This window comes from Theropithecus gelada, chromosome 18, assembly GCF_003255815.1.
Source record: "Theropithecus gelada isolate Dixy chromosome 18, Tgel_1.0, whole genome shotgun sequence".
Lineage (NCBI taxonomy): Eukaryota > Metazoa > Chordata > Mammalia > Primates > Cercopithecidae > Theropithecus > Theropithecus gelada.
In genome coordinates this window covers 67,505,261-67,531,052 of record NC_037686.1, presented here as the reverse complement: position 1 = coordinate 67,531,052, position 25,792 = coordinate 67,505,261, and the positions used below count along the sequence as shown (strand labels likewise).

At 36.4% G+C, this 25,792-nt stretch overlaps 1 protein-coding gene across 1 annotated transcript in view; it reads right to left on the bottom strand.

The window, feature by feature from the left end:
* The window catches only part of ZNF407 (zinc finger protein 407), a 457,556-nt gene that overhangs the window by 324,568 nt on the left and 107,196 nt on the right, over nt 1–25,792 (bottom strand). The gene's annotated exons all lie outside the window — the stretch shown is intronic.

The window sequence follows — 25,792 nt, the reverse complement described above, 5'->3', positions numbered from 1 at the left end:
ACAACTTGGGCACTCTTCTCAACGGTTGAGTAAACAGGCCATACCCTCTGCTCAGAAACAGTCTATTGTGTAGACAGTTATGGATAGGAAACATTACGGCAGCCAGTAATTAAAGTAAAAACTAATACTGTCTCAGAGATGGGGAATTTTGTTAAGGAAAATCATTTATCATGGCTTACAGTTCTCACAACTGAAATGAATTATCTCCTTTTTAGCACATATCCATTTTAAGCTAGTATATTTTACTCAACTAAAATGAGGCCCACTTGCCAATCTGAATTGTATCAGCTACTAGGCATGGAAAAACAACATAATAGGTCTTGGAAAATATTCTACACATATCACACAGCATAAAACCTTAGAATTTAAAAGGAGGGCATCAAAAGCAAATATCAATTGAAATTAAAGACTGCTGCACCACAAGAAAACCAGATTATTAAAACAAATATACAGTATTTTCCTTCAATACAATTGTTTTAAAAATATACACACGGAACTAAAGGAAAATACTTCTCCAGTTGCTAGCTGCTAAAGAAAAATTCTAATTTCATTTCAACCAATGTTCTATCATTGTTAACTAGTCAATATGTAAAGGATGTTATATTCAATCCTCACTTCTAAAAATATTAAATATTTGGCAACTAAGAGGTAAGTAGCCCATAAACTTGTAACAGAAAATAAAGAGATCATTCCTACGCTAGAAAGAAAATTTATGGTATCGTAGAAATTATCAAAAATGTAAAATAATGATATTAAGATGACTAATCTCCCTGCGATTCCTGCACATGAAGAAACATCTCAACTAAATGTCAGCCTTGTTTGCACATGTCAACCTAGAACACCCGACGTCACATTTTCCTTGAATCTATGCAATCCGGGGTTATCAACCGAAAGCTCTGTCCACTATGGGATTACTGATTTTAAATACAGAACAGTGAATACACACAAACACACACACACACACACACACACAATATAGACACATAAATGTGTGTGTTGGTGTGTGTACTATGAATCTCTCAAAAAAAAAAAAAAGACCACAAATTGACACTCAAAATGGTAAACATAATTTTTAAAAAGGCAGAAAACTACACTCACGTGCCAGGTGAGGACAGTCAGTTTATTTCCTGGCACTGAAACTATCCTCCTTAAAGGCAATGGAATTACAGTCTCATTTTAAATTAAAAAAATTTATAAGATTATGGACCTATAGAAGAGAAAACTATCATACTACAGATATTCTGTTTTTTACTTTAAAACCTGTAATGATGCATCACAATAACTTTCCAAGACAAAGAATGATAAAAAAACAACTAATACCTAAAACAGCTAAGTTTTCACAGGTGTCCCAACAGTATTCGTGAGCCGATTGAGGTACAAGGTCTACCTTTTCAAGTGCTTACATAATTGTGCAATACTGGGGTGAGAGGTGATGGACGGGACCCTGGTTTCAAAGTGTTTGTTTCCATGGTGATATTTAGAGTAAAAAGAGCAATCAAGTCTCAATGAGTGGCGTGACATTGAGGATTTACTGGTTTCCTTCTGCATACTGCTGGAACCAGTCGCCTCACGGAGTGTCGAACACGTACGACTTGTCAACGCTGACACAGAGCCAAACAGCAGGAAGATCGTTCTTTTCACTCTTGTCAGAAGAATGAACCGATGTGGGCCTTTGACAGTTACCGAGAGGGGACAAGAGCAAACAAGATGAGCAAAAAGAGAAAAAAAATAACCAGTAAATTTGAAGGGCCTAAGGCTTCTCAGAAAAAAACGATGCCAGGAACTGAGCAAGGAGTAGTTGCTTGACTTGTCTCAAAGAAAAGGCTAACATGAAATGCTTCACAAGAGATGAAGCTCACAGAACACCACTGCTCAACTGCGGGATGATGTCTTCATGGTAAGCACTTAAGACAACTTGTGACCAAAGTCCTGTTACGACACTAATTGTCCATGAAAGCTGACCTGCAGCAAAGCAGCACAGTTCAGTTCCAATAGTCCAGGCTCACGAGTATTAACATGATTGTAGATGACAAAAGACATTCACATATCACAAAACACTGAAAATGCTAAGGATCATTGCTTAGTGCTTGCTAAAAAGAGACACTTTTCAGACTTTATACTTCTTGACTAGAAATCACAAGATTCTAAATATAATATCCTAGATTTTCTAGATTTTTTTAGACTGCAACTTTTCTAAATTGAATGATAAGAATAGCAGTAACATTTTTTAAAATTAGACAGGGATTGTGTAGTAGTACTTTGAAAAGAGGAAAAGAAAACTAGATGGGGTTACTTTTGAAAGAAAAAATCTTATAATGAAAAAAATTTAAAAATAATATTGAGCTTCTGGTAATGTATACTCAATGAATGATTTAATGTCGCTAAAGGGTTTCAATTTGTTAAGAGTGCTTAGTATAGGAAGAGGTTTGGGCATGGATTACATACTGTAATTCACAATTATTGCAGCATCTCCATTTTTCTATAAGCTAATGAAGTACATAAAGTACCTTTTAATGCAGTAATTTAAAACATTAGCTAACTTTAAATTATCTTGCTTATTATATCTTAAAAAAAGCCATAGAGACAAAAACTAGTATTTTAATTGATAAATTAACAGTTAAACATTTTTTACTTGAAGTTGAGAAATGTGTTGAATAAAACCATGTCTATGTGTAACTCCAAAGTATATTAAATCGTATTTAACTTTTAGACTGCTTCAATGTTTAGACTGATTGAAATATAAAAGTATAGAAAATTAAATTGATTAAACATTGAACCTATTTTATCATCTATTAGATTTCAAAATTACACACTTTAAATATTGAATAGGTTTCAAAATTTAACAATGTAAACACTCACATTTTAAAATAAAAATAAAAATAGGACCCTGTAGAAAAGTGAACACTATGACAGGTAGAAAAACTACCTGACAGACTTAGTAATTTCGATTTTGGGGGGAAACAGGGGGTCACTACTCACAGGCACGTTTTAAACAAAGTCAAAATGTTAGATATCAATAAAAGAAAATTCTATGAGAATTACAAAGCATTTTACTATCAGTTCCTGGTTATCCACTGAAGGGCAATCTGAAATAGGGCTTATCTAAGGTCAACACTGCTTTCTAGTTGGACAACCAGCACACATGCCCTTCCTTTACTCACACTTTTCTGGTGAGACAGGAAGAACTCTCATCTTGGCTTAGAGGAAGGTAGACATCTCCCATCAACAACTAACACCTATTTTTCTTAAATATTAGCTTTTGTTGATACCCTCAAGAGAGAGATTCATGTCCACTCTAAAATACCAGGAAACCTCCGAACCAAGTCCACAGGCAGGAAAGGGCTTTCAGGAGTACTTGTAGTGAACCCTGGTCTTACAGAAAACAGGAAAAACACAACAAAACAAACTAAGCTGGGGAAACACAAGACAGTCTACATGAGTAAGCTTCACAACAGTAAAAAATTTTTAAAGTCTGAAGTTCCCCATTCATTTTCCTAAGATGTATTGAAAATGGCTCCATTATTTAGATTGAACTGAAGTCCTAAATAATGCATATCTACATTCAAATACAGCTAAAACTAAGTCCCAAGTGAAACACTGAAAACGTTCTGATATCACTGAAAACCTACCTAGGTTACTTTGTATAAGCTATTTTAGTCTCTTTACCTCTCTGAGGCTTTAACTCTGTAAAATAAGACATCCCCATTAAGTGATTCTGGTGATTTCTTTCTGTTCTAGGATCTGGCGTTTGTTTTTCATGATCTATACCACCAGGGTGATCTCCAGATCACCAGTGTCAAAATGGCCTGGGTTTGTGATAAGCCATGTTTTTGGACCCCATCCCAGGCTGCTAAATTATGGAGACAAGGAATGGACACTGTTTACATCACTGACCTCCCTACCCCAGGGATCATTCTGTATCCTGGAGTTTGACTCTCACTCCTCTATGACTCTGTTATCTCACAAGTATATAAAATAATATATGACCATTTGGAATAAAGGCTGCCAAATGGAAACATTAGGGATAAAAAAAGAACTTGAAAACTAATTAGCAGTGCTTACTACACTCATCTTCTCAAAATACAAGATGTCAAAATTAAAGTTTTCTGATTGCATTACTCCTAATTAGTCATTGAAAATGTGTTTGCATTTCATTAAGTGGGTTTAACCTCAACAGGCTTAGAAACTTCACTCTAAGAAATGAGGATAGAATTGTTTTTGTTCACTTTTTAGAAGCAGGTGAACCATTTAGTTTGACTTTAGTGAAATATGATAAACTTGCCTAAAAAAAATCATGACTAGCCAACCCACAGGATTATCAGATCATAGTATCAGATGGGATCTAATTCGACTAGTACAATCCATGAATGACTCTCCTGAAATCTTAACAATGGTACCATCTTTTTAAATTAAAGGAAACTTATGATTGCAGATTAGCCCATTCCCTTTTGGACAAATTATTATACCATTCCATTTACACTGACTCAAAATCTGTAAACTCCATTATTTTTACATGAATTGCTAAATCAATGCCAAAAACACAGGAGAGCCTACAGAGTTTTGAGAAAAATCAAGATAAAAAATCTCCTTCTCTCCTTCCAAAGAGGTAGTAAAATAAGAGAACAAGAGATGGAATATCTCATAATTAACATTAAAATGTAAATCTGAACAGTCAGTGAAGACTTTTTAATAAAGTTATTTTTCAATTTAAATATATTAATGTACAAGTTATTCAGAAAACAAACCCAAAATATTGTTAAACATCAAAAATAATTCTTAAGGAGGATGATTGGACTTTTACATCCTCCTTATGGTTTTACTTCATGATCAGCTCAACAAAATGCTCATTTAAACCTTCCTTTTTGTAGTTTCTACAATGGAAAAGCTTTTTATATAATACATCATTCTTTTTATAATCCTATAGCCACTTTGGAAAATAGTGGGAAAATGAATACATTTATAGACTAACAATAATTTTAGCCAAAGGTCAAGTTTGCCAAGGGTCTTTGAAGAACTGTACAGTGTTGAACAAGACACCTGTAAAGGGTAACACCAAGAAACAGTGACCAGAGACAGCAAGAGGAAAAGCAGCAGCAACCTGAACCACAAATGAAGAGAATGAAGATTGACAGAGACACAAATATTTGTGAAGGGCAGCAGCTACTTCGGGTAATGACAGAACACAAGGCAGCAATTGCTTCTTTTCTCCAGTCAGGAGGAAAAGTGAAACATCCAAGTATCAACAGGAAGGGGTTAAATAATCTGTCATCGTGCTAAGTTTTTAAAGAGGATGGCCATTCCTTTAATTTTAATCTTGACTGATAATGTAACACAATCCATGTTTTAAAAATCATTCAAGCTAGAGAAGCCATTACAGAGAGAATATTAAAAAGTGTACCCGAGAAACCCTAATTAGAACATTAAAAACCACAAGTAACATGTAGAGCTTCCCAAACACTGAAAATTCTAAATCAATTTCCACGCACAATTTCCTTCCACAGCATTGAAGAGCAGGTACCATGGTCATGAACATGGTCTCATTGGTGCTGTCCCTCAGGACCAAGAACAGCGCCTGGCACATGGCCTTCCACAGGCATTTGTTGAATGAATACTGGGTCATTACACAACAAACGTGCCTTTCCAACACTACTGGACGAGATTAAACTTAACTATCTAAAAAGTGTCACCTTTTAAGAAGTTGTTCAAAATACTTCAAATTATTGACTATATATTGCATCACTACCAAATTCTATGATCAAATTACCTCTGTCTGTATTGCCGGCCAAAACTGTCACAAGATAATAATCCTTTTATTCCAATTTTATTATTCTTGCAACTGTTTCTGAAAATATGAAAAATATTTTTCCATTCCGCTTATATTTATACTGAATACAGGCAAATACTCCAGACCTAAATTAATTAAATTCAGAAGGATTACCAGCCAAGTGTACAGTCCCTGTGTATGTTGCTTTTGTAAGCCAGTGATATTTTATTAACACATTTTATGAATGAACTTACTTATACCTATGTTCTACCCCTACAAAACACAGCATATGTTACATATACTGAGCACTCCTCACAAATACTTAACAAATTCACAGTAAATAAATGAATGAGGCAACCAATGAACATGCAAGACAAAAACAAAAACAAACAAACAAAAAAAACCACAAACCACATTTTACCTTTCTTCTCTGGAGCATCTAGCACAAGAGAATCTATACTAAGTAAACCATTCCTCTAGTTGAGAAAAGGATTATTAAAAAATCAATGGACAAGAAAAACAACAGAATCAAGCTGACTACAAGAGTGCCTAAGAAGAAGTTGCCTAGGTAACTTCTCATCTTTCACAGGCAATTCTCCTCCTCTGCTAAAAGCTGGCACTTCCCCCAAGGACAAAGTAGATGTTCAATAAACAGTAACCAGTAGTAAGTATATTGTTCTCTTCCACTGATCATCACTCCATAATAGTAATGCCTGACCTCATTTTAGTAGAAGCAACAAATTATGTCTAAAGTACACACTGGTTACTGACCATAAAAATAAGACACTGAGAGGTACAGTAATGAACCAGTAATTTGGACTAGATTCTATACTCAGATAAAAACCTGTCCTGGCACCAAAACTGGAAAACACTGGTTATGCTCCCGTCTTCTCAGCATCACAGAGAGAAAAAAAAAATTACAGCAGCTGCTGACATAACAGTGACGAAAAGTGGAAAGGAGTCCCTTCTTTTTAAAAAACTGTACCACTCAATACTGCTGGCTAGTGTTTAGTCTCTAAAATTCGCCAGGCACTTAAGTGGTTCTCTTTTAACTTCAAGCCTTTCCTGTTTTCACCTCTGTGCCCTCTTTGTGATAAGCCTCCCCAGCACCGCCCACAGTTTCTCCTTTCCACACAGCACGCTCTCCACCGGTAACTGCATTCACTGCCAAGCCTTCCACTACCATCTGAGAGAGTCAGAAGCACGCAGGCCTTTCAGGTCGCACCTTCCTCACAAGCCCTCAGGCACTTACCTGGCTGCTTCCTGCACATCTCTCCCTCGGTGGAGGTAGGTGGCCCACCAACACCTCAATCTGAATATTTATAAAGTTGAACACACTGGAAATCAACCCTAGAAGGAATCTCAGCAGGCACATCATAATCTCTAAGGTGACAAAGCTAAGTGAAAAGCAGGTAAAGCTAGTTACTGCCAGGGCTAAGCCCAGAGCCTATGTTTCAAACAAACTCTTCCTTCTGTCATGCTGCCAGCACACATCCTTCATTCTGGGCTATCTGGGCTATGGTCCATCTCACAGAAAGTGACTATTCATTCATCAAATTGCCCAAACCTAACACCCTCATCTCTCTCCCTACTACTAACTTCCCTACTACGAAGTTCCAAAACAGCCTCTGAATTATTCACTTTGAACTTTGAGATTGTCTTTAATTTATCTGTTACTTCCTATATCAAATTAATTGTCAAATTCGGTAGTTTCTTCTAACGGTTCTTAATGTCATATTCTCTCTCCATCCCCATTGCTATACTTTCTATCCAAGTCTTCTTATGGTCAAATCCTACAGATTTTTCTAATGTATATTAGAAGAATATAGAGCCTTCCTCAAACCCAAAAAAACAGCTATGAATAACCACATCTGCCCCAACGGTCCCGGATAAGGAAGGCTGCGGTAGGAAAGGGCGCTCCTCTATCACTCTCCTTCTCCCCAACACACTGAAGCAAAAAGCTCCTCACCGGCATCTCCACCTGTTGTCTTCTTGTCCAAATCCAGCCTAGATACCACAGTTATTTATTTAAAGTATCTTCTTAAAAGAGAATTATCTGAGCCACTCTACTCCTCTATGCAAAAATGCTCAATGATGTCATCTTCAAATTCATTTCATGCTTGCCATCAGACAGCACTTTCAATAACCCCATCACCTGCAGAATTAATCCTAAATTCCTTACCTGCCGCGCTTGGTGACTTGCTATCTGCATATACCTTTGCTCTCATCTCCCTCCTAACATATATTCGGGGAAGGTTCATAATCCCTTATTCACAATTCTGAAAGTTGAAAAGTAACGAAATGCAAAGTTTAATCAGTTGGTGGCAAAACACTAACATAAAGCTACTCGGAGACCTCATTCGAGCCCCTGTGTTGAACAAGCACCTGTGCTGCCAGAGAAACAGCAATGTACTGGATTACGGGCTGCTGCCCCGGAGACCACCTAGTATTAGCTAATACTTAACACAGACAATATATAACCTTCGCAAAACCCAGAAAACAAATGACCAGTAGAAGCTGGATGAGGGACCTGGATGACTGGGAGATGCTGCGGTGAAAGAGGGCTCACCTCCATCACTCTCTTCCTGTCCTCTTCGCTACCGTTCTGCAGGAGAACTTGACCTTGGTTCACACATCCTGTCTAAAAACTCTCACTGAATCCTTCACCGTTTTCATGATGATCTAAATGTTGTTGTTCTACATTCTATCAAGAAAATCAAAAACCACATTTTTATTTATCTTAGTACCCAGCTAAGTGCTTGGCACATAATAGTAAACCAACATTTGTAGAGCTGAACTGAGTAAATTAATCTTAATTGTTGATGAATGACTTTATTAAATGATTCTGGTTTCCTATTGAGACATGGGAAAAAACGCAAAAAAAAGCCCTACACTTGTCCACAGATTGATTATCTTAGAAAATGTCTAAAGATCTTCTCAACTCCAATAAGACGGACCGAAATACTGCACATGCCAAAGACTCTGTGACACCCCCACAACTGACACTGCCGCCAAAGCACTGCACTCAAAACTGAGCATAACGAATCTAGGATCTTTAGATTTCTGCAGAATTGAAACTTAAATATTTCCCTATGGAGATGAAAATTAATGTATACTAATTTAGTAGCCTATGATTCATAATTCAATGTCTAGCCAAATTAGGATTGCTTAGTGGGCCATGCTTTAACTCCACATGTAGGTTACACCATAATTGACAATGTCCTGACAAGATAGGATAAAAACAATCATTGGCAGCAAAACAAGGCATGTTAATGAAATTCCTTCATGTGTAAATTGAGGTTAATACATATATGCATATTCCAAAATTTTTCCCAATACATTGCTATTTCATATTTCTATGTAAATTAGTTTATGCATCTTAATATTTTGTTCTGCTTTATAGCTTATTATCAAAAGTAAAGTTATTCCTTCCATGCATAGTATATTAGGCATAACTTATTGGCTCTCATGATTCAGACATGGTGGTCAGTCCTATACAGTTCTCTACACAGTAAATATATTGTGTGAGGGAATAACTGGAAGCACACTTATCTAATAAGATGATTCATCATGGGGTCTGGTAATTAAACTAGACTCTTAGCCATAATTATCCGATGCAGAAAGCATAGAGGCAGTCTACATACATCCAAGAGTTTGAGATGCAACGATCTTCAGTGGGAGCTGAGCGGAAGGAGACAGCTGAATAAAAGAGGGAAATAAAGAGACTTCAACTCATGTCACTGAACTAGAAAGTGGCTCTAAAAATATACTATATATCGTATATTACCATTATTTAACCAGCGCCCCCCTACAACAGCTGGCCACAACGTGTCTACATCCTCCCTAACCTCAAGGCAATATCAAAAACATTACACAGTCAAAATAGAATCCAAGCAAAAATCAACATGCAGTAAGGATGTCGATAGGCTAACCCACAAAAAGAAGTTGCATAATAAAGCATCAGTTTTGTGTGACTATCATGTTTTAACCAAATATTAACAAATAATGCTCAATATATTACAGATATCTTTCAGATACATAACATCACCTACTCAAATGTCAAGCTATATATGAAAACATAAAAATGAAAAGCAATTTTTCATACTGTATTACAGTTAAAAAAATGACCTAAGCCATAAATGAAAAAACTCTAAGAGGCTGAAATTAAGGTTCAATCCAAGTTCAACTGTTAACAAAATAAATAAATAAATAAAAATAGACTCCACTGGTTACTTTCCACAAGTTTTTACAAACTTTGGATTGCAGATGACAAGATGTAACACACATGAAGATACTCAATGAGATAAACCAAAAAAAAAGTGATATACTAAAGAAACTACTTTTATAGTTGTATGAAAATAGATTCTGGCTCATCTCCCATAAAAATAGTTTTTAATTTTTTTTAATTTTGTGGATATATATAAAATAGTTTTAAAAGCTGATTTTTATAAACAATCAAGCAAACCTGGGCAACACAGCAGACCCCATCTCTCTAGAAACTTGTTTTTAATTGTCTAGGTGTGGTGGTGTGTGCCTGTGGTCCTAGCTATTCAGGGAGTCTGAGCTGAGAGGCTCACTTGAGCCTAGGGGGTCAAGGAAGCAGTGAGCCATGACTGCACACAGCACTCCAGCCTGGGCGAAGGAGTGAAACTCTGTCTCAAAAGAAAATAAAGGCATACTCAATAGGTACAGAACACAAACAGTTCATTTTAAAAACAAGAAATGTAAAAATTTACCCACAAAACTGTAGAAACATGCTTGACATAAACAGTTAATCAAAAACAGATTGTGAGAGTTCCCACACATCAAAGGAGAAAAAGCCAAAAACTCTAAAGTTAATGCTTGAAAGGTTGAAGTAAGCTTCACAAATGTTAAATTGATCAAATTTTCTGAAAAGCATTTTAATTGTGTGTAATAACAACTTTAAACATCACTATTAAATTTGAAACCCAATATTCTACTTCTAGGAATCTATCCTGATGAAATAATATGAAAAGAGCACAAAAATAAACGCAACGATGTCCTCCACTGGTCATGCATAAAAGTAAGAACCTGTGAACAACCGACATGGAAAGCATTAAGAAATGGTCATAAACTGTCATCTCCATACAGATGGAATGTTAAACTGCCATAAAACTATCTACCAAGAATATTGAATGGCATGGGAAAACACTTCTCACATAATGTAATGCAAAAGCAGATTTTAAATCTATATATATTTTTCACATATATATTTCACATGTGTGTGTGTGTGTGAGAAAGAGAGAGAGAGTAATCTAAAAAAAAGTTGATCTCATAGAAGTAGAGAGTAGAAAAGTGGTACCCAGCAGCTGGGGAGGATATGAGGGGATGGGAAGAGACTGGCCAATGGGTACAAAGCTACAGCTAGGAGGAATACATTCTGGTGTTCTATTGCACAAGAGAATGACTATAGTTAATAATAGTGTATTTCAAAATACCTAAAAGATTCCGAATGTTGTCACCAAAAAGAAATGATAAATATTTCAAGTATGCATTTACTAATTACCCTGCTTTGAACATTTCACAATGTACACATGTATTTAAACATCAAACTGTATCCCCAAATACGTAAAATTATTACATCAATTAAAAATAAAATTGAAAAAATTGAATAAAATTTTATGTATGGTACATTCAGTTGTCTAATACAAAAAGAGTAATATAAAAATGTTTAAAGTAGATTAAGTGATTTTTTTCACATTCATTGCCATTTATTAGTGTCTCCCAGTTTCTCACAATAAACATATATACTGCCTTGGGAATAACAGTGATAACTATTTTTAATAAATATACTAGAGACTTTCCACTTCTGGTATAAAGTAATGAGATTCTGCCAAATAAACCCCCGCCCCCACCATAACAGTAATAAAGTCTGGACAAAATATTTTCTTAAAATAACTCTATGAGGGTCATGGATATTAAACAAAAGCTGGAGGTTGGGAGTAGAGCCCAACAATGGAGCAAACCATGATGCAAATATATCCATACCCTCCTCACTTTTATTTGGTGGCTTTATTCTGAAGATATCCAAAGTTGGAACTGTCTGAAAGAAGGCAACAGGAAAGAAGCCTTTCACGACAGAAAAACCAGCTGCACTCCTGGATCAGAGGGTAACTGCTCCAACACAACAGACATGGGAGAATAAGAAGTAAAAGACGGCCATAAAGGAGAGCCAAAGGAGCCCCTGGTTCTGGGAATAAACTCAGAACACCTAAAGCATGTAGGAACAAGGAAGAGAGAAGGCAGATGGCAATTAAAGCTTAACTATCAGAAATGAGATACAAGCAGCTGACTTCTACAGACATGACAGTTGCTATTTGATGCTAATCAAGTTAACTGTCTGCTAAAATGAAAACATACCAAGTCTTTGAAACAATATACCATAATCCAGAGTCCATACAACATAAAATTCATAATGCCCAAGATGCAATACAAATTTATTCTACATAGCAAGAGTCAGAAAAATGTGACCAAATCCCAAAGGGAAAAAAGAGCATTCAAAATGACACAATCCTGGAATTATTTTAAAAGGACTTCACAGCAGCTATTATGCTATAATCATCCTAATGAAGTTAAGGAAATATGCTTAAAAGAAAATCTCAACAAATAAGAAAAAAAGTGTATTCGTAAAAGTCCAATAAGAATTTTAGAAACAAAAATAAAATAACCAAATTTTACAAGGGCTTTAATACTTAAATGAATATGACAAAGTAAAGAAACAATAAATTTGAAGACATCAGGGAGAAAAATGGACTACAAAAGGTAAAGAGAAGCGCAGGTATCTAAGGAATAATTACAGGAGGTCTAACACATGGTCAACTAATAAAGAGTTCAAGAAGAAAAACAGAAAAGGGGAAAGAAATGTGACAAAAGAAACTTTGGGAGAAATAATGGCTCACTGAGAAACGTTCAGGTTTGGCCACACGAAGAGGTCAACAAATCTCAAAAATAAGTATAAAACTGCATAAAATTGCCAACAGCAACAATTTCAGGATTCTGAAAATCAAATAAAAGCAACAAATTGAAAAGTACTTTATCTTGAAAAACTACTAGAGTTTCAGGTAAGAGAGCTGGAGGGAGGAGTGCCTGCCTGGGATGTTACAATTCCCTCCACCGACTCATCAACTTGGAGAGGCAGAATGGTAATCTTACTGACATAAGACTGCAACAAAAAACTGGAGCTCTGTGCCAAGGTGAGGAAGGCAGGAAGAAATGTGGGGTGGGGGCAAAACCCCACATCCTTGTCAGCTAAAAGTAACAAAGTTGACAGAAAGCCAATGAGGAAATCCTGACACACAGCCAACCCCAGAAGTGTGAGCCATGCTTGAGCAACTGACGGGTTAGCAAGAAATTTGGCAAGGAGATTCTGTAAATGAAAAACCAGTAAGAGAACTAGAGAGGATCTCCACGCAAAAATTATTTTAAAATCTTTTTTTAAAAAGGTGAAAGGGAAGGAGAAAATTTTAAGAATGAACCAGAGAGACCTATGGAAAAATCGGAAGCATTCCAATAAAAATACAGTAAGGATCTTAAGAGAAATAGGGAAAGCAGCAGAGAAGAAAAATTAATGGCTGAAAGTTCCTCAAATTTGATGAAACACAGTAATCTACAGATAAAAGTTCAGCATCAAGAAACATAAACACTAAGAAATCTTCACCCAAAACATCATAATCAAGCTGCTAAAAAAAGAAAAAAAAAAAGACAAAGACAGTGAGAAAATCCCAAAAACAACAAAAAAATTTCATCACATACAAGAACAGCTAACTTCATACCACATAAAGAAAAAATACAATTAAGAGCTGATTTATCACAAACAATGGAAGGTCGAAGTCAGAAGAATAACATGGTCACAGTATCAATCAAGAACTCTCCATCCAGCAAAACCATATTTAAATAATAAAGGGGAAGTAAAGACATACCCAAATAAATAAGATGGAGAGAATTCACATTAACACAAAACAGGCAGTAAAAGAACAAATGAAAAACACATAGGTAAAGAGTAAAACAGAAACTGTAAATCAAACCAGTGGTATTACATTAAATGGTAATAAACACTACAATGAAAAAGAACAGATTATTAGACTGTATCATAAGACCAAAGTATGTGCTAGCTACAAGAGACTCACTTTACAGTTAGAGAAAAATATTTTGAAAATAAAAAAAAAATTTTCCACAGAAACACTATAGATTTTTGTATACTGACTGCATATCCTGCAACTTTACTGAATTCACTTATAAATTCTACAAGTTTTTTTGGCAGGGTCTTTAGGTTTTTCTAAATATAACATGATGTCATCTGCAAACAGGGACAATGTGACTTCCTTACTTTCCAATTTGGATCCATTTATTTCTCTCTTGCCTAGCTATCTGCCTAGGACTTCCAGTACTATTTTGAATATGGGTGGTAAGAATGGGCATCTTGTCTTGTTCCAGTCTATACAAAAACAAAGAAGTAGCTGAAAAAGATATCAAGAAAGTGATCCCATTTACAACAGCTACAAAATAAAAATAAATAAAATAAAATAAAATAAAATGCCTAGGAATACATTTAACCAAGGAGGTGAAAGACCTCTACAAGGAAAACTGCAAAACACTGATGAAAGAAAGGGAAGAGAATACAAACAAATGGAAAGACACCTCCTGCTCCTGAATCAGAAGAATTAATATTGTTTAAACGGCAATACTACCCAATGCAAATGTACAGATTTAATGCAATCCCCATCAAAATACCAATGACACTCTTCACCCAAATAGAAAAAGAAAATAAATCCTAAAATGTTTATGAAATCACAAAAGATCCTGAATAGTCAAAGCAATCCTGAGAAAAAGAAAAAAAAAAGAAAAACAAAAAAACAAAAAGCTGAAGGTATTTCACTACCAGACTTCAAAATACACTACAAATCTGTACTAACAAAACAGCATGGTACTAACATAAAAACAGACACATAGACCAATGGAACAGAATAGAGAACCCCAAAATTCATCCACATAGGTACAGATTCGATTTTTTGACCAAGACTTTAAGAACACTTATTGAGGAAAGGACTGTCTCTTCAATAAATGACGCTGGAAAAACTGCGTATCTGATATCCATTTGCAGAAGAATGAAACTAGACCACCACCTCTCACCCTACACAAAAATCAACTCGAAATGGATCAAGCACCTAAATGTAAAACCCAAAATCATGAAAGTAACAGAAGAAAACATAGGAGAAATACTTCAGGACATTGGTCTGAGAAAATATTATATGAATAAGACCTGAAAAGCACAGGCAACAAAAGCAAAAATAAATAGGACTGTATCAAACTAAAAAGGTTCTGCACAGCAAAAGAAAAAAAACAACAGAGTAAAAAGACATCCTGTAAAATGGGAGAAAATACCTGCAAACTACTTATCCAACAAGGGATTAATGACCAGTTATACAAAGAATGCAAACATCTCAACAGCAAAAAAATAAAAAAATCCTATTTAAAAATGGGCAGATGATGTGAACAGATATTTTAATGAATGGCCACCAAATATAAGAAAAACTGTTCAACATCACTAACCTTCAGGGAAATGCAAATCAAAACCACACTGAAGTCTCATCTCACCTCAGTTGAATGACAAGTCTCAAAAAGACAAAAAAAAAAAAGCAACTGTGGCAAGGATGTGGAGAAAAGGAAACTATTTCTTATACACCGTTGGTGGAAACGTAAACTAATACAATCACTATGGAATACAATAAGGAGCTTCTTTAAAAAAAAAAAAAGAAAGAAATATATATATAGATCAACCATGGGATCCAGCAATCCTACTGCAGGACACTTATCCACAAGAAAGGAAATTAGCATATCAAAGAGACATCGGCACCACCATGTTTACTGGAGCACTATCCACAGTAGCCAAGACATAAATCAACACAGGTGCCAACAACAGATGAACGGATAAAGAAAATGTGAATATACGCAATGGAATATTATTCAGCCATAAAAGAATTAAATCCTGTTATTCTCAGCAACATAGATGGAATTGGAGGAACTTATGTTAAGTGAAATAAGCCAGAAACAGAAAGTTAAATTCTCACTCGCATGTGGACGCTAAAAAAAGATGATCGCATAGCAGTAAAAAGTAGGGCCGGGCGCGGTGGCTCACGCCTGTAATCCCAGCACTTTGGGAGGCCGAGGCGCGCGGATCACGAGATCAGGAGATTGAGACCACGCTGGCTAACACGGTGAAACCCTGTCTCTACTTAAAAAATACAAAAAACTAGCCGGGCGTGGTGGCGGGCGCCTGTAGTCCCAGCTACTCGGGAGGCTGAGGCAGGAGAATGGCGCGAACCCGGGAGGCGGAGCTTGCAGTGAGCCGAGATCACGCCCCTGCACTCCAGCCTGTGCGAAAGAGCGAGACTCCGTCTCAAAATAAATAAATAAATAAATAAATAAATAAATAAATAAATAAATAAATAAATAAATAAATAAATAAATAAAGTTAGTAAGTAAGTAAGTTAGTAAGTAAGTAAAAAGTAGAACAGAGGATACTAGAGGGTGGGAAGCACAGGAGGAAGGGAGGAATAGGCAGAGATTTGTTAAAGAATACAAAATTACTGCCAGACAGGAGGAACTCTTTCTAGTGTTCTATACCACTGTATGAATTAAAGATAACAATAACGTATTATACACTTTCAAATAGCTAGGAGGAGGCTATTGAATGTTCCCAATATAAAAAAATGATAAATGTCTGAGATGATGGACATGCTTATTACCCTGATCTGATCACTATCCATTTTATGTTTCCAAGCATCATTAATGTCCCCTAAGTATATGTACAATTATTATGTCAATTAAAAAAAATAAAATAAAAGAAACAAGTCATATCCTAGAAAAAGTTTTTAATTACAAAAAAACTCAAAAAGATATTCTATGCAATCAGGAACCACAAGATGGCTAGAGAAGATATATTAATGACAGACAAAATAGATTTTAAGAAAAGTATATTACTAAAAATAAAATGGAACAAATTAAAGGCATAAAGATAAGATAAATACAGATAGTTATTTCCTTTCATAGGAGATATGAAATTATTTATGAAGAAAATTCTTACGAATTTTAAAACACTACTAGAACAAGTCAATTTAGAAAAGTCATAGGATAAAAGGTGAATACACAAAACTCAATTACATTTAAAAAACATTAATCGTCAACAATTCCATTTACAATAATGCAAAAATAAATTTAACAAAGCTGAGTACCGTGGCACACGGCTAGAGTCCCAGCTATTTGGGAGGCTGAGCCAAGGAGATCACTTGAGCACAGGAAGTCAAAGCCAGCCTTGGCAACATATGCACACAAAGACCCCTTCCCTCTACCCCACATCCTTGAGACAAGGTGTCACTGTCACCCAGGCTGGAGTGCAATGGCATGATCACAGCTCACTGCAACCTTGAACTCCTGGGCTCAAGTGATCCTTGCATCTCAGCCTCCCAAGTAGCTGGGACTACAGGCACACACCAGCACAACTAGCTATTTTTTTTTCCTTTTTGTAAAGGAAAAAAAGGGTCTCACTCTGTTGCTCAGGCTGGTCACACAAAGACTCTTAGACACAAGTGCATACCACATGATTTTAGCAAATAAGTTTACAGTGACAAAAAGTAACCTCTGGTTCCTTCTGGCAGCCAGGAAGGGAGGGGGCTGCAAAAAAGCACAGGAACCTTTTGGGGAAATAGGAACGTTCTTTTATCTTTATTCTGTCAGTGGTTTCAGAGGTGTATACAATTGTCAAAACCCATCAAAGTGTACACTTTTAAAGGATGCTGTTTATGGCACATAAATTGTTCTGCAATAAATTCACCAAGTTAAAAAAAATTGAATGAATGAACAAGGGTTTAAAAAATAAATTAGCTTTATCCACCAGTCTAAAATTAAAATGAAATTTAACAGGTGAGAAAAATTTGTAAATACAGGTTAGTATCCCTAATCTAAAAAACCAAAAACCAAACCACTCTAAAATCCGAAATTTTTTTTATCACAGACGTGACACTCAAAGGAAACGCCGACTGGAGCATTCCAAATTTCAGATGTTTGGATTAGCGATGCTGAAGCAGCAAGTATATTATATAACACCAGTATTTCAAAATCTGAAAAAATGCAAAATTCAAAACACATCTGCCCCAAAGCATTTTGTAGAAGGGATATCCAACTTATATAAGCAAGTTACATTTTTTTAAAAAGTTTCTAGTTTGGGTGGTGTTTTGTTTGTTTGTTTTAAACCTTAAATTTGTGTCAAACATAAGTGAATAAAATCTTAACAGGTTTACTATAAACAATGATCACACAAATTGTTTACCTATAAGAAACTGATCTTATATCTCAGATTGTTTTTAGATCTGTATACATAATTCACTTTTAGTACTGAAGGTAGCAACAGTTACGTGAGAAATAAGTAAACTGTATAGTTCGATTCATCTTGAATATATCACGTCCCTGCACTCTCCATAGAATCACAGAACGTAAAGCTATTACAACACTTGCAGAGAAAAAAACGTGCCACTATCAGACTCAGGAGCACAATCTTGACTTATGATCCTTCTGTCCAAACCAATGCTGAGCACAACAGCCTCCTCCTTAATAGGGCTTGTCACAAATAATTAGTTGCAAACAGTATGAAACAGAACAACCTGACTTTTATGGTCATTTTTACACATAATTTTTACATTTCTAAAACCGTAGCAGAAATGGTTAGGTCAGAATCACCTGGACCAATTTGAAAATGCTAAAAGATACGCATACATACACATACATACACATATACACACTCTCATATACGTATACGTAGTTTTTGTTTTTGAAAGTAAAGATGAGAATACTAATAACAACACATAGTCTACCTCACTCTCTCTGTATATAAAAATACATTACATATGGTACACATACTTGCGATTACAGTCTCTCTATGAACGTGTGAGTTGGAATGTGTATAAGGCCATTTAACAGAAAGCATTAAGTAGGCATTAACAATCACAACAATAAAGACCACATGCTCATTTTAAAATGTAATCTATTTCAACATACTTGAAATTAACATATCAAAATAAGTAGGCTAAACCACAAACAAAAATTACCGATACACTGCTTTATGTCATAATCAGAGGTAATTTATTGTTGATTATTTTGAACCACTTCTCATATTTTATTAATTTTTACCATAGTATATTTTAACTCCAGAAATTTGTGCTGTTTACTTCACCAAGCAGGTTTTCAGTTTCTTAAGGGTAGGGTCCAAAAGTTATTTGTACTGTTATTTTACGTTTTATATGTAAAACTCCATGGATAAGTTAAATACTGACTACTGAGGCTGTCCTAGAGTTGCTTTACTGCTAGATAAACAGAGCAATTAGTTCACAGGGTGTCACTGACTCCTAACCTCAGCATTTGTGAACCTGCCTCCATTAATAAATAAAACTGATGTATCTTAATGTAGTCAAAGTCAATCACACACACAAAATGTCTGGTGTGATACTAGAAATAAAAGGCATATAAGAACAAATGAATAAAATGAGCCTTGTGTATTGTTAAAACATAAACCACCTAAAAACATTCGCACAATAAGGCAAAACAGGTCACATGTCACGAGAGCAACTGAAACAATATGAACTCAGAGAAACATTAACTTCATAGCTATCAAAAACTCACAAATGTAGCAACATCACCTCTCAAGATACAACTAAAAATTAAACACCTGCCAAAAGGGCTTGGAGCAGCAAAATACCTATTTGAAAAAACTATGTTTGCACTTCAGTACTGTGAGTAAGAGAGAGTCTCTAAGTTCCCTACTCAAACCCAGCACCCTTTCCTGATCTATACTGATAAAGCTGGTTCACCGGCTTCTTATGGATGGGAAATAATGGACAGCAATTGCATGACTATAGACAAGATCATCAATAGTGTTAAATGGAAAAAGAGACAAGAAACAAGAGGCAGACAGGACTATGAAAAAGTAATCAGGGAGCATGCAGGTATTTTAAAACAGCCTTCTCTCAAAACATGCTAAGAACACGATTTTTTAGAGCTCGGCACGATAACATACGCAAAATGATAATCCTGAGTCACCAAGAAAATTTTAAATCATCTTGTATGGAAGTTCCAGAAACAGAAAACCATGAAGTTAATTTGTCAAAGATTCTCATGTGAAATAATTAATTTTTTTTTTTAAGTTGTATGGGTAACCCTCGAGGATGCAGTTCAATTCAACAAACCATCTATTCAGTAACTGCTAGGACAGGAGGCCCTTTGGAACACTCTGTGGCTGTCCTCCACTGACTGCCAGTTCCCCCAGCATCCACACTGAAAAGCCTGCGATGGGATGAGCTGCTCTGCCAAGGCATCCCCAGTCACCAGCACCTCAACCACAGCTCTCACTGCATCACACTTCCGCTGGCTGCATGACTTTCTTGAGCAAAAGAAATGTACCTTTCACCACAATATGCCAGAGTCTGGCAGAATACCCAGCATAGAGTCACATTTCAGTAAATATGTGCACTGAAGTTTTTAAAATACGCACATTTGGATAATAACAATAATAGATCCACAAAATATGACACGGGAGCACAAGTTACCGTTGACTGCTGAGAGATCAGAAATTCTTCAGAGAACGGGCAGTTTGAACCACACTTCAAGTTCAGGGTGGATTTACCCAAATCATTAGGAAGTATTCCAAGAAAAAGGGATACTGTAAGTACAAGTAGAAAGAAAGTAAGGCAGCGGGACGTGGAAGATGACTGGTAAAGGTAACTGGTTCATGTGTAGGTTTTCTAAGGAGAAGCACTGTAGACAGTCCAGGCAGACAGGCAGGGCTACCCTGGGACCAGAGACAATGGAGCAGTGTGAAGCTGCCTGGGAACCTGGCTGTCCAGAGCGATGCCCTTTCTAGAACTCCCACCAGTTCCACCATGAGCAGAGGAAATTTATGCAAGAAAAAGCAAAAAAAATTTACCAACTTTGGGCACATCCTATTTGACTCCTCATGTCAGACTGTTCTATCCCCTAATAAATCTGAGAATTGGCATTGGAAAAAACACTTCAAAACACTACCTGATATTATAAGAAAACTAAGTACTGACAAACTTTATTTCCAGGTGGTGAATATCATTCAACCCACATATGATAATACTAACAATCATAAAAAATTTTTACTAATAATACAACTGCTATGCCATTTTTTAAATTCTTTGATTTAAAAATCAAGTTGAGGCCAGGCGTGGTGGCTCAAGCCTGTAATCTCAGCACTTTGGGAGGCCGAGACGGGCGGATCACGAGGTCAGGAGATCGAGACCATCCTGGCTAATCCGGTGAAACCCCGTCTCTACTAAAAAATAAAAAAATAAAAAAAATTTTAAAAAAACTAGTCGGGCGAGGTGGCGGGCGCCTGTAGTCCCAGCTACTCAGGAGGCTGAGGCAGGAGAATGGTGGGAACCTGGGAGGCGGAGCTTGCAGTGAGCTGAGATCCGGCCACCGCACTCCAGCCTGGACCACAGAGCAAGACTCCGTCTCAAAAAAAAAAAAAAAAAAAATCAAGTTGAAAGCATCATGCCAGAAGACAGTAAAAGTGTTATTAGTCTTCAAAGCTGACAAACAAGGAAGATATAAACAAGTACCAGGATTATTAAAAACAGCATTGTTCACTTATGAAAAGGAAAAATAAATTGTACTAAAATTATTAAGCTAACAAAGCAAGAGAAAATATGAATACAAACATGACAGTGATCTGCAAAACTCATAAATGTCTTTCATATAACCACAATCATATTTTATGCTGTCATTTTGCATTTAATTGTTCACCCTGGTACTTTTCTTCCTAGAAGCCATCAGTATCCCACAGAGCCAGATGCTGAACTGCAAAAAACCTACTGTGACCACAGACTTATAAGAAGTGACTTTGCTGAGCTATGGTGTATGACAAGTTAATTTTTGCAATTACATTTTTTCCAACAATAAATGAAGCTACTGCTTATGACTATTCTATGTTATTAAAAAGAGGCAAGAAAATGTACTTTATAATAAGCGATTCAAATTCATTTTTAAAAGCTTCAGTTGATACAAGAAAGTAACTTTTCAAATAGCTTTTCTATATGTCCAAAAGTAAAAATTACTACACCTCAGCTGAAATGATAAGCAGCTTAATATGTTTAGGCACAACTACGATTTCTGAATGTTAACACACAAGGCCAAATTATTTCAAGCCTTCTAGGAGATGTCACATATAAACATAAGCCTTTTAATCACTACTTTTAGTTCTGCCATATTATGCCAAACATAATATTCAAAGAAGAAGTCCATTAGCTGTCATTTAGAAAGAAAGGGCTATTGCACATAATTTATCTACAGAGTTCTGAATTTAAAATATTTGCAGTGGTATCACTGTCAAATACCCAATAGTAATCTTAAAAAAAAAAAAAAACCAGTAAGGAATATAGACTATTCCCTATAGCATGGTCTGTTTGTACATATATTACAAAATTTGGGAGATACTATGTTTTGTTTTATTCATTATGGCACATAAGAGGGCATTTCTCTTTTAATAAATTTTCACTGTAATAAAACCAAAGAGTTATTTCTTGACTGTTAATGTATCAGCACAAAACAACCTGGCCAAGCTTTCCAAATGCCTAAGTCAAATTTGCCTCCTGAAGGAGGATAGCTAAGAAATAATTATTTAACATCTATTTTTTAAAATACCTCTATTATTTAATGATTTAAAATTTAAATGAAACTATGTTTTAATCACATAATACTAATACAATATACACTGTCACTGCAAGATATGTAAAAAAAAAAAAAAAAAGCTGCTAAAATGTTCTAGGTAAATCTAGTAAGTTTTACTCAGTACCTTAATATAGAAAAATGCTGATTTTTTAATGTATAAAATTGTCCATGTCATTTAATTTAAAGATTGGAGGAATCTTGGAGTTCTTTTATTCCAAATCCCTGGTGTGTTCCTTTCCTAGTATGGAGCAAAGCATGAGACGGGAACTTAACATCTGCCAGTGTGCTGAGAGATTCCGTACCCAAGCGCTAACCCTACAGTTCAGAAAACAGAAGCAGAAAGTTGAAATGCAGGTATCAATAAGGCCAAGTATCTAACAAAAGGCCGACTGGCAGGTCTTCTGTGCTCCAACCCTTGCTACCTAAAAGGGAATGACAAGCTTTCCAGAGGCCATTTTGGCCATCTTCTAAGAAAAAACCTGCCCAAGTCCCACGCATTGCTATTTTTCTCCCACCAAATCCTGACTTCCTGTCTTCTTCCTTCCGTATGCTTCAGCACTCTCCCAAATACTGGTGACCCATGGCCTATGCTCCCTGGCCTTACACCACTTCTGATCTCACCAGCTCTTCCTGTATAGCCCACTGACAGCAAAACCTCAATGCTTCTACAAATTCACACTCCTTCCCCACTGCAGAACCTGATCGGCTAGCCAGTCCAGCTACCTACACAATAGTCCTCTGCATTCTCTATTCCTCACACCTGTATCCAACCTGCATCATGCCCTGCCTAGATTGTCACCCTCAGAACCAGGCTCCCGGGAAACAGCCTCCTCTCATGGCCTCCACAAGAAAGCCTCAGAAAACGAATTCTATTTCTCACATAGAAATCTCAGGGGTGGGAGATCTGACCACTTGGATGGCTTCACCATGACTAGAGGGAAGAGAACTAACCAAAGCACATGGTCTTCAAAGTCTTCCACACACTAAACCCCAGTCTAAACCATTAAGGCTGGAACTAAAGGTTGAAATCTTAATACTAACCTGGGGACAAATAGCATTTTATATTTTCTAAGCACATACACACATATTGTCTCATGAATTACCCAAAAGACACAGCATTTTTCTAATTTTAAATGAAGAAACTAATCCCATTTTCCAATAACTAAGACATAGGCGCTAGAACATGAACCCAAGACTTCTAATTCTAAATACAATTGCCTTGCTAATAGCCACATTTTAAACCAACTCCTGAAATGGGCAAGCACAAGGCCTTCCTGTAGCAGTCAGACACATATATGACACATGCCAGGGCCAAATCAGACACAACAAAAAATAAATACAAAGCGATAAAAAGGTTTACTTTTAAATAACCTAATAAGGGCTAGGGGTGGTGGCTCATGCCTGTAATCCCAGCACTTTGGGAGGCCAAGGCGGGTGGGTCACTTGAGTTTGGTAGTTCAAGACCAGCCTGGTCAACGTGGTGAAACCCCTCTCTACTAAAAGGACAAAAATTAATTGGGTGTGGAGGCACATGTCTGTAATCCCAGCTACTCAGGAGGCTGAGGCAGGAGAATCACTTGAACCTGAGAGGCGGAGGTTGCAGTGAGCTGAGATCATGCCAATGTACGCCAGCCTAGGTGACAGAGAGAGACTCCATCTCAAAAAATAAAAGAAAAGAAAAGAAAATAAAGAATAACTTCACTTTAGATAACAATGGTATTAGAAATACTGTAATAAATTACTATGAACTTAGTAAAGCGCACATATTTATTATCTTACAGACCTGCAGTTCTGAAGTCCAGCCCAGGAATGACTGAGCTAAAATCAAGGTGTCAGTAAGACTGCATTCCTTTCTGGAACCTCTGAGGGATAACAGTCCCCCACACTTGCAGGCTCATGACCCTTCCTCAATCTTGAAACCAGCTATGCGGGGTCAAGTCCTTCTCACATTGTGTCATCATGACCTTCTCTTATGGAGCCTCTTCCACATTCACGGACCTTTGTGATCACACTGGGCCCCTCCAGCTAATCTCTCTGTTTTAAGGTCAGCTGACTGGCCACCTTAAATTTCACTGCAACTTTCATTCCCGTTTGCCAGGTAAAATAATGTAGCCACAGGTGCCGGGGATGAGGACGTGGACACTCTTTGGGGAGTGAGAGGGGAGGGTGCTTTATTGCGCCAAGATTAAAACTGGACACCAATTAAAATCTAAACTTGAGGTGACTTATTTTGCAGTTTAATAGCCCCTCCCCAGCCCACTCCCATTAACAGCATCCACGGAGAATGGACAGAGTGAATTGATTCATCATTCATTTTAAACTGTTGTCTCATTCTGACAGGACATTAGAGAAACAGTTCAGCCTCACTCGTCTATTCACAGAGCCAGTTTTTCCATTCTCCATGCAGATTCACTGCATTTAGACTCACTGCGTTGACTTAAAAGAGAGAACAAAAGCCAAACACAACAATTAGCTCATTTGATTAACTTGTGAACTCATGAAGATCAGAAAACATGTATTAGACACTAAGAAGAAATTACTAAAACTTGCAGCCCTTTACTTCTAATTTTTAAAGAAAAACAAAGCATTCTTATTATCTCATTTGAATCTAGCATCACTGTGAGGTGTATTTTAAAAATATTACTCAGAGAAGATGGGTGATGTGGACAATCCCACAGATACGATGTATACAGCTGTAACAGCCCATGAGGACAGTATTCACAGTGTTCCAATATCCGTGGGAAAATGAATGGGCAGGTACCTAGAAAGGCTAGGGGAAAGAACTTACATTCTGTCAAACCTTAGAACATTTTCCCAAACTACACTGCTTGCGTATTGTAGATATGCTCATTAAAAAGCAGCATGGGAAGAACATGTACAATTATGCCTGTCTAGTCAAGCAGTGAGAAAAATCTCAATTAAAAGCTTAAAGTGCAAATATTAAAGTGAAAGTCAATACCCCTACACGAGAAAAAATAAAAGATGAGAAGCCTCATGCGACACCAGAAAGGTTTTCGTTTCTACTTTTCTATTAATTTCTATTAATCTGTATAAACCCTGCAGGATTAGTCAAATCAATTAAATACAACAGAGGTAATGTGCAAAAATCATGAAAACTTAAATACTGTTTTAAAGTTAAATTTATCTGTCATCATTCAAAACTGGGTTAAAAAGACTTCTGAAATGCCACAGCGCTAAAATGTATTGAAAGTGACATCTTCAGTGTATTTACATGAACACATAAAATAATTATCAGAAGTTACAAAC